The sequence below is a fragment of the Thermobia domestica genome, chromosome 2 (assembly GCF_964235325.1).
Source record: "Thermobia domestica chromosome 2, izTheDome1.hap1.1, whole genome shotgun sequence".
NCBI lineage: Eukaryota > Metazoa > Arthropoda > Insecta > Zygentoma > Lepismatidae > Thermobia > Thermobia domestica.
The window spans coordinates 169,235,875-169,247,451 of NC_137455.1; the positions used below are offsets into that span (position 1 = coordinate 169,235,875).

The following is an 11,577-nucleotide window of genomic DNA, read 5'->3' on the forward strand; positions in this document are numbered from 1 at the left end:
GATCGGATAACAAGATATTATTCCGGCACTGGCTTAAATTGAGGATAGAACTTGAAGGCGTGAATTCGTTGCGTCATTTGTTTGAGGTAGAACATGTCTTCTTGAAAACCATGGATAATTAGTCCTAATTTACAACATTGTTTAGAAGGCAATAATATTGCAGCTGAAATGTAGAATAGACGGGCAATGCAAGAACTATGATCTACATCTGTTTATCTAAATACAACATTAAATAATCGAGATATAAAATTACTCCAACATTATCAATCTAGATTCATTGAAAATAAGAAGGTAAAGACGTTGTGTCTCACATCTACGGCCTCCGCCTGCACTCCCATTCCACTGTACTAATTTTCTATATACTACATACCTTAAATTCTTATCAGTGTACATCACTGAACCACGAACACGCATTTCAGTTTCTGTTTATTTTATTTCGTCTTGCTTTAATTTAATGTATTTCTGTCCATCTTTCTTTTAACTTTGAATACGATGTTGAGTCTTATTCCAAGAATAGTATCTCAATACTTACAATACAGATCTAAAAAAATTTTACTTGTAGAAGCAGAAGTAATGAAATGTTGGTCTAAAATAGTTAGCTCTTCAATACCTAATTTCTGAAAGTAATTTAAATTATTTTGCTTCCATACGATATTGTCTGTCCATACTCTGAATCCATAAATCAAATAACTTTTAATTCAAATGAAAACTGCTCTGCCAAATAAATAGAATCTAAAAAATCTTTAAAGTTAACACAAATGCATTTTCCTGAATCCTGTAGTTTATACTAAGAAATGTAAACACTATTCATTCAGGAACAGCGACGTGCCCCCTCGAAAAATCGTTAAAAAATGTTGAGTGAGGGACGTCGCTGATTGTTTTCTTCAAAATGCTATAATGCCTTAGGTGCAACAGATATGTTTTATCAAGGTCTGAAAGTGTTGGCAACATTGCCAAAAGAATTTTAAATTTTTTTTAAAAAAAAAACTTTGTTTTTCACAGAATTTTGTTCATTTTAGGACTCTCAATGTCAAAGTTTTGAATCCAATTTAATATTTAAAAAGAGTACTTTAAAACGCACTTTGTAGCATATTTTTGGGGGAAACGAAATCACTTTGCATTTTTTTCCAAGTTTGCCTGCTTTTTATTATAATGTTTCTTTTACAAAAGATCAATTTGAAATCTATTTTATACACAATTGTAGTTCTGTTTTTCCAATTCGCAATTTTGGAAGCAATTGAATCTTATAACTTCAAGAATAACAAAATTAAAGCTTTGTTGTACAAAAATAAAAGTTAAGAGTTGAAAAGTAAAAAAACGCATTTAACAAGAGAAAAACAAGAGAAAACGATATTTGGATTCGCGTATCAGTGTGTTTTCATTTTACGTACATATGTTTGAGTAAACTTATTTACTACACATGTTCATTAATTTTAACGTACAAAGCAATAAGGTATACATAAATATTTTCTGATAATGTGAACAAATCAAAACCTAAGCACCATGTAATTCGCGATAATTCATTCAATCTTGGTCGCTGTATTTGTTGATTGGAATATTTTCAACTTAAGAACCTGTTTTGAATAAATTAGTGACGAAAGAAAGGCAAATCGTTAATTCTGGCAAAGAAAGTTTCGCAGTTTTGATCTTGAAAGTTCTAAAATGGTTAAAGAAAAAAAAAACGTGAAAAACAAGTTTTTCAGTTTTAATTACTTTTACAATGTTCCCATCATTTACAGATGATGAAAAATATATTTTGTATCCAAGGATATTGCAACATGTGGACAAAACATTAGCAACCTATATCCACTCAAATTATTTTTAAGATTTGCTGAAATTTTAGACACGCAAAAAAAAAAAAAAAAAAAAAAAAACAAGGAAATTCGCATCATTTAAAAAAAACTTCACATTTACACCTACATAACATCTACAATCTGGGAAACTTTTAAATTATTTGGATCACCCCCACCAGACTTTAAATATATTAAATTTTGAGCATGTATGTTACAATAATTTGTAAAGTGTGAGGTAAAAGGTGGAAACAATTTTTGGAGTGGGTTTAGGTCAAAATAAAATTGTGGGCAGGTAACAACCCAATTTGGATCAAGGGCCGTTTTCACTATCTTACTAGGAAAGGCCTTTTTTTTTATTCTTGGAACGCTTCTTGTTATTCTCTTTATCGTCTTCGTTTTACACGCTGTGCTTGTAATAATAATTGAAATCAGAACCTGTTTATACCTATCACTTTTGGGTTGAATAGAGAGTTAATGGAGGAGATTGAGCCTGCACTTGGTGCACTAAGCCTATTCCAAGAAATCGTTTCTATCTATTACCGTTTTTGCTCTAATACCAGTCAACAGAACACAGAATGATGAAGAGAGAGATGGATGAACATTCTATAAGAATTCTCATGATTACGTATGCATAGTTTGGAAATCTAAAATAATTTGAGGGTTACCTTACAGCTAGTTAAAAAGCCAAAATGTTAGTGTGATTTTGCGTTACGAAAGTACTATGATCCCGTGTACATAGTGGACCCTTCATCTTCACGCACCCTTCTAACATTTAAACTAATAGACATAAAAACGCTTAAAGTTTAAACACTTCAAATATATATAGGAGGATATTGTTTGCCATACTGTGTGATACCACCAAATTAACTGTGTTGCCAACATAACATAAAGTTATATATTTGTCATATATATATGAAAAAGTAAACTTACAATATCACACTCATTGTTTAGTGTTGCAAACTAAGGACGCTACAGATCACAAACATCTAAATTTTGGCGGCCTTTATGTTGGTAATAACGCAGCTGAGGCGATCCGGGTAATGTACATAGAAAGTACTTTAAAGTTTAATACTGTGATCATGATATGACGGATACAGAACGAATAAAAACAAAGTAATAAGGGATTGAAAAGTTTTCAAAAGTCTTTATTTCTGAAATCTACATAAATAATTATTTCATTCAATCCCATTGATGATTTTTAGCAGATGCAACTGTTCTAAAAGTTTCTCGAGACATGGAGAACACCACCTAAAATTATTTAATTCAGAGAACATGCAATTACACCTGCACAATACTATGTTGTAATGTCATAGAAGCAAAGTAGATCAATAACTGTTTTTAAAAAAAGTTTCCACAAATTCACGATTTTAAACAATATAGTAATTTCTACCATTTTGTTCTTATCACCAGAATTTCTTGAAAACTTACTTTGTTTCTACTTGTTCGATGTACGTCACATGATGATTGTGGTATTGATATTAATTTCCTTTGGATGCAGTGTCCTGTCCTTATCAGTTTCGTTATTACTGTTGTAAAAGCTTTCAAAATTTGGTTGTTTTCTTTTGTTTTTATTACTGTAGAATTCTTAGTATAAAACATTGAATAACAAATGTGGTATTGTAAGTTTTTTCAACATGTACGAGATTTGAAATATGCAATAACCTGGCATTTGAGATAACATAATTTTATGTTGGGTTAATCTGATGGTATTGCACGGTATACCAAACAATTGTCCTGTTCTCGATATTTGCATGGTACGGTACTTGAGTGCGTTGTATCTATTACTTTAAAAGTTACAAGGGTGTATCAAGATAATGGTCCATCCTGACACCTTCGTTTGATGAGGTGAATAAGAAACAATTAAAGAAAAGAAATATCATATCTCAAACTTATTTCATGCTAATGAATCTCCGTTGCTCGTTACTGATAACTCATCTACTCGCTCGGAAAGAAAAGTGAGGAGAAAACCTAAAGAAATGTGGTGTATACTGTACTACTGATGTTTATGCTATTATGCGATATTCCTTTTAATGAAGAATGTGGATAAACAGGTATATATTATTGGACAGAACTTGTAGCTTATAGCTATCACATATATGTTTCTTAAGATGTAGCAACGCCAGAACACTCTTTATTTGCTGCAGGCATATAAGGGCAACTTTGTGCGCCGCCTTCGAAGGCCCTTTTGCGGTTAAACATCATGGGATAATCATAACTTTGCGTTATATTTCATATACTTTCGCCTTACTAGTGCCCTAATCAAAAGCGTGGTTACTGTATACTTCAGTATCAATATTACCTTACCTATGATGGTACCTTTCCTATGATCACCTTACGTGGTGAAATTATTGTGCATTATTAATTTTTAAATTCAAAAAGAATTCGATTTTCTCGAGAAACTGCCCATGAGGATTTACAAACATCAACATCAGTTTGTCAAGGTCTATGATATCTACCAACTGGTACTATATGTCTCATCTTTGGACAACTTTTCTTCCTTTAATATAATTTTAATTTTATTATTGCATGCAAAGATTTTGCTTAGTTAAATATAGAAAGCCACTAAACCTATAGATTTACAGGATTGTTTTGGACATGATGTACAATCTATATTATTTGGCTTTCTAATGAAACCCAATCAAAATCATACTAGAGAAGATAACTCATACATCCTTTATCAGATTGGTAGGACATAAAAATGAAACATCCTATTATATTGAGCCACCTGTCTCTTTTACCGAACAGAAAAGCAAGAAAACAGAAAATCAGAAAGTAACATGTGAATAATACTATCAAGCGAGAAGAATCACTGGACATTAGAGTGACAGAAATAGCTATAACCCACAAGAGAGTCATAACCAGTTTGTGGATACCTCATTGAGGTTTACTCTTCTGAGCATTGAATGACAAATGTCAAACGTATATTTAGCTTTCATACTGTCATTTTTAAACGTGCGGATGAATTTAAATTATTGGTGAAGTATGACAATTGTGTCACAACGTAATCCATTCTTTTCTTTTATCTATATAGTCATATTGAAAATACATAAAAGCAAGCTTCACTTAAACCCTGCTATCTCTGTGTTAGTATCTTTATTTAGAATAATTACAGCGTAGTTTATATCTTTTATTTTTTGCTATAGTTTTATTTGATTCCTTTTGCCTAACATACGGTGCAAATCTAAATACTACCAGGTTTAAACTAGGATACTGGCACAGAATACAAAACTCTAAGAAGTAAACTCAATATTGGAAAACAAGTTCAATAAATAGAACTTACGTGATACTATTGTCCTATATCTAGACCCGTAGTAACACAAAGACAGGGGAAGAAATAATTTTCTTGTTGTAAGCTAAATTTCAGTAAATCATACTTTCATATATATTTTTATGTAAAAAATAAAGTATGTAACAAGGCAGACATTATTCTTATAAAATCTAGAACATTCTTCTTTATATTGGATACACCCTATAACAGCTAATATCATCGGCATGGATAGGAATTAGCAATTACAAAGTGAAGTTGAAAAATATGTTGACTGTACGTAATTTCAAGTTTAGGTTGACCAACTAATAATTGAGATGGTGGGCGCAACAATGGTCTAACCCACAGTTTTTAAAAATGGAGAAAAATCAAGATAAAGTTAAACACGTGTGTTTTTTGTACAATATACCAAAAGCAACAACAAGTGGTTGAATGTGTCATACATTGTACATATATATATCGTACAAAAAACACATGTGTTTAAGTTTAACTCGATTTTTCTCCACTTTTAAAAATGTGGGTTAGACCACTGTTGCGCTCACCCCCTGAATTTGTCTTCTCTAATCCAGCATTTTCCATCTATCATTCCCTCTTTCTTTTCCACTGACTTAAAAGAGAAAGATTTTCAGTTTGATATACAGGGTGGTTGTAAAGTCAGTACCTATTTATGGCAATGAATATTTCAAAAAGTAAACAACGTATCACAGTTTTAGTTCCATCGAATATATTACTAGAGTGCACCATTTGGTTATTAAGTTACGTTTCAACGTATGCACCCACATTTTCCACAGATATCTTAAATCTTTTAGGAACATAATCCACGGGTCTTTTTAGCATCTCACTGGAACATTCGCAAATATTTCACGGATATTTCGTTCAAGATTGTTAATACCTTTTGGTTTTAGTTTCTACACTTTTTCTTTAGCCCACCTCAAAGAAAAAAGTCGCATGGGGTTAGATCGGAGATGCGTGCGGTCTATTCTGTCGGTCCCCGCCTGCCAATCCAACTGTCAGGGAAACTGTCATCAAGCCATGCTCTCACTAGAATTGGATGTTGAGGACTGTTCAGATCAACTTACATCTAACACATTACCCATTGTCATTAATTTCTTGTGACAGTTTTTTGTTGTCTTAGTGTTAAATTTTGCATTCCTACCTCGCTCTTGCCTCCACCAAGCATCTCTGCACTTGCACCACCGACCTCTAAACTTCATACCTGGCGGCAATCTTAGCTCTGTCTTCCACGCTGTATAGACCAGCCATTTTGCGGTTCTCAGTCGACTAACTTCTGAAATCACAAATAGTAAACCGCATATTAGTAAATAGTATTACACGCCATCTAGTTGAGTTGAGTTGATTTTGAGTTTAACGTCCCCTTCAGCAGCGAGGCTATATGAGACGGGACCTATTGATTGACGTGGAATCCGAACCAAATGATCTCCCGATACACGCCATCTAGAGCTGATGCTAGTTTCTAGGATAATCTAAGTTAAAGATAGGCGTTGAATTTACAACCACCCTATATATGTGGATGTGACGTATATTCGCGATAATATCGAAAACAGTTGGTCATATTTCAATGCATTTTCACTAATCAAATAAGCAATTCCCAAGGAAGGTTCTTAGGCATAAAATATTTGAAAAAGTAACAATTGATTAATTAATCACTAAAGAAACAAATAATTCCTGCAACACCCGGTGAAGAGATAGTGTTTTAAAATACGCAACAATCAGATAACCAATAAGTTTCATATTTGCACACATTCTTAAAACGTACGTAGTAGTTTAGATTCCACAGGACGAACGAAAAAAGTAACCCTGTTCTTCGAAGAAATCGGGCAGGAACTTCTGAAACTTCATCTGCATATCTGTGAATTCCCAATAAAAGAGGCATATGGCTGTTCCGATGTGTCAAATATTTTTAGAAGTGCTTTCTATGTTAAAACTGTACGTGTTGTTTAAAGCTAACTGTCCTGATACTATCATTAATTACCATTCTCATCAAAACATTTTACAGACAATTTTAATCAGGTTTGTAAGACTACATATACACAGACGCATGTTGCTTCTGCGAAGAACAGCACAAGGGAATCTAAAGCCAATCATTTAGAGAAGAGCAAGAAAGCAGAAGCTGGAGAATTTACGTATGATGCAAAAGGAAGGGCTTAATAGCTGATTCTAGCAATGAATGAATCTGAGAAACATTACAAAAGATTTGTTAGTGCTTTAATTTCAGTTTTCAACCTCATGTAAATTGTTAATCTCGCTAAACTCCCTTAAAATGATTTTTTTTTAAAGAGGAGGTTGGAATGAGAAACGTTAATGTGATTTTGTTATATATTTTAAAAAGTATTATCGACTTACAGTTCACCATTTTCCATTTCCATGAACAGTAGTAATTTGTCTTCTAAGAAAAAAGCACATTTTACATCGTAAGAGGAGATGAAGTACTGTAGTCAGTAAGACCACTGTCTCCCAACTTGCAGATGGGATGGGTTTTTTTTATCCGTTTCATTCCGGATTTGTTATTAAGGCAGTTTCTTTAAAATAAAAACGTTCGAAATTGAATGGAAATAAAGCAGTAGGAGGCAGGTGTTGACAATATGAATTGAAAAGTCGAACTGGACTAGGTATGGCGAAAACTAGGACAGAGTTAACTGGTTCTGCAGAAAAAGGAGTAATAGGTGTGATGTAATAGATCTTATGATGTCAGGGTATCGTAACTCGTAAGTAATAAAGCAGTGAACCTAGAAAGCCACTACAACGTTTCAGTAGGTTTACTCTCTTGCATATAATTATGAAAAGATGAAAATAATATCTTCAAGTTTTACGTCCCGTGATTATGCTGACTAGGCGAAAGGAGATGGTGATGACGAGCAATGAAGGAAATGATGGAATGAAGAAAGTGGGAGGAGGCGAGAGAATCCCCGAGAAAACCCACACCATGGTGCTTGTTCACCACAAAATTCAGTTGGCGGGAGCGGGGATTGAACCAAGGTCCCATACACCACGCTCTACCACTGAACCATCACGATCTCTTGTATATGATTACTATGAATATAATGTTAAATCGTGAATTTCAGAGCATCCAGTTGATAATGCCTGGGAGTGAAGGGCACATAAACCCATACCTCCATTTCTTGTCATGAACCTTCCGTTGTTCTCTGAAAGGATAAATACGTTCAACATGGAATAAATGAATTGTAGCTTTCCAACTTCTCACAATTGAAGATAAGAAATGAAGTGAAAATAAGTTGGATTTTTATACGACTTCAATAAAAGTAAATAGAAGGTACGAATCAGTGCACTAAATTTTACCGTTCTTTTTCCTTACACTAAATCATGGCATACAGTAGTTATTAACAAAACTTTGTTTTGAATATAGAAACTAAATTATAAGACATTTCCAGGAATCTTTCTGTGAGAAAAACTAAACTACCCTTTTTGGGTTTTTCATAAAAGATGACCTATGACGTTTGTGAGGGTGGTTAAGAAAATATTTGTTTACCTAATATTAATAAAATTGCATGAGTCATATTTGAAAAAATCTGACAGAAAACAAACACTCATCCCGAAGAGTGAACTAGCCATTGTGAATATTTTGGAATGAAGTAATAATTTCACCATTATAGAGTTATTAATGAATTATTCATTTATGAAATATGAACAAGATCGTCTGAGTTGTTTTTGAAAAAATCATATAGAAAACTCACAACTAATACTAAAATACCCTTCTTTAACTGTTTCTAGTACAAACGTGTTATGTCACATTACGAAGATATTAATTATTTATTTATGAAAAGACGAACAAAATTACTTGAATAATTTTAGGGGAAAATTTTTCGAGCATTACCACTATCCTTCATAGAGTGTATTATATATTTATAAAAGATAAACAAAATTATCTAAAGTTAACTTGAGAAAATCGTCCGAGGAGTACTCAACGCCATGAATTAACACCACTTGAATTTTTTTCTCAGAAAAATCCTATAACACAGTATACATTTGTTAATGCAATTTTCGTATATTAATTATAAAAAATCGTTAAAACCATTTTCCGAGATAATCGTACTTTTTTATTTTCACGCTTGACTAAATGTCTCTAATATCTGCAATGGCAAGAATATACGAGAAACTCTCCATGAGAACCTTAAGTTTAAATTTTGGTGCGGATTCGTTAAATGAATGATTTCTAGGTGAGTGAAAACGTTAAATTGAGAAGGAAGAAGGGATATTCGAAACCACTTTCTCGATATATAGAGGCCATAAACATCTAAATCCGTTGAAACCTCGAATTCGATTTGTGTTGCAATATCACCATACTTCCTTCTTTCCTGCTTTACAATTTGCAGCTCTTGGAACACGTAGTTTTCGCACAAGTCAATTTTTATTTTACGTCGCAATAACTTACGTAAAACGGCATCCGTGAATTGATGGAGATTTGGATTGATTGTTATTATTATTATTATTATTATTATTATTATTATTATTATTATTATTATTATTATTATTAATAATAATAATAATAATAATAATAATAATAATAATAATAATAATAATAATAATAATAATAATAATAATAAAGCAACATTAGAAATACAATACGCGTTACCTAAACAATACAATTTGATTAAGAAATTTAATTGACAAGACGAGTCTCGAACACGGGTGTACCGCTTAGTAGCTTTGTACGCTACCCCTACGCTACAAGTCTTCGTGTAAAGTGGCAAATGAAATTACTATTTACGAAGATAAGACATTTGCTAAGCATATTTTACTTGAAAATCTCTCGCAACCTTACTAATATTTCTGGACGTCTTGATGCAATTTAAATAATTGCGGAATCTTTATGTTATCATGTTATCATGTTTTGTTTCTTCCTAGGCGTAACGTTAAAACCTCAGCCTCAACTTAAAAAGAAACGTTTCGTGATATTTTGTCCCGTTCAGAAAGGTCTATTTGACCTGTTTCTCAGTCGAAGAAGGAAATGATGGTTAACTCAACTAATGGTGGTCACTTCATACAGACCTTAGTATGTGAACTACTTTTTCATGAAGAAGTTTCAAGTATTTAACAGTTTCTGTACAATACCCAGTAAGTGGTCAGAGTAGACAAGTGGTTACCGCATCAGTTTTCTACCAAGGTTTGTGTCACCGCAGGTCCAAAATTTTTAACGTGCTTCAATTTCAGCCCATACTCACTGTGATATATAAGATCTTGTTCTGTGGAGAAGGAAAGAGAAGTTCGAATGGCGGGGAATTGGAGTAGGTCCATAAATGGAGACAAAGATTTAAAATCTTTCCAAATTTGATACATTGAGTTAATTTTATCCATTTCCTAATTCATGTATGATCACTGTTTACTTTTCGTCTCACATACAGAATGTACTGAAATATTGCAGTATGACACAATGAACTATATTGCCATTGACGTATGGTACTCATTGGACAACACGCTCCAAGCAACAGAGATAATTTTAAAGTTGATATTTTTTACGCATCGATTCCAGAGAAAAAGCACATTTCAGTGCTACATATGTTTAACAACAACCAACTGTGTGTTAATTGAAATGTTAGGTGTAAATTTAGTTGCACCTGCCCAGTCATTTGTAACAGAGCAAAACTATTGAAAGGGAAGCTTGGGATACTCGTGAATTGCTCGTTCCGAAAATGTTGAAACCTTTACCTTTTATTGTAAATTATGTCTAACTTTGAGATACTTAATATTTCGCAACAATCTACTTGCTTTCCACACTCATTACAAGGATAATATTAAATTCCCACAAATATAATTTTCTAAACACCTTTACTTAAAATAATACCCCAAAGTACCGCATTCTACTATAAAATGAGCTAGAAATCGAATCGCTTTAAAAATATGCGCATTTGTAGTTCAGTCTTGTGTTTTTTCAACTTTTTTGCTACAATGATGTTTCAATAATAGCTACGATGAGTGCTTGCTGAGAAGAAAGCCATTGCAAGCTCGTGAATTACTTATTTTGAAACTGTTAGAACCTTTTTTTATTATTATTATAAACTAAGTCTGACTCGGAGATAGCTGCATCCCGTTTCGAAACAAAGTATCTGCCTCCAACAATGGCTGCAAGTAATATATCCAAATTCTACAAATACTGGTCTTTAGATGTCTTTACTTCTAATGATAATGAAAACGAACACTGTTTTCTATTATGAAATGAACGACAAATTGAATTCCGTTTAAATTGTAAATTTGTAGTTTAGTCTTGTGTTTTCCTTTCAACTCTTTTGCAAAAGTGGCTTTTAGATAATAAGTACAAAATTTGTTTAGTGTTAAGAAAAGCTTTAAAAACTCGTAAAATCAGTCATTCCGAAAATATAGAAAACATTCTCGTTTTATTATAGACTTAATTTGGCTTTGTGATAGTTAGATCCCGTTTCGCAACAATGTAAGTGCTTCCAATAAAGGTTACAAGGAAAATATAGAGACTTCATAAATACAGTTCTGTATGTATCGATATAATGAGTCGTGAAACAAAGTTTA

General features: G+C 32.7%; 1 protein-coding gene across 1 annotated transcript in view; it reads left to right on the forward strand.

Moving 5' to 3' along the window:
- Positions 1-11,577, forward strand: part of LOC145679251 (lachesin-like) — a 987,796-nt gene that overhangs the window by 967,782 nt on the left and 8,437 nt on the right. The gene's annotated exons all lie outside the window — the stretch shown is intronic.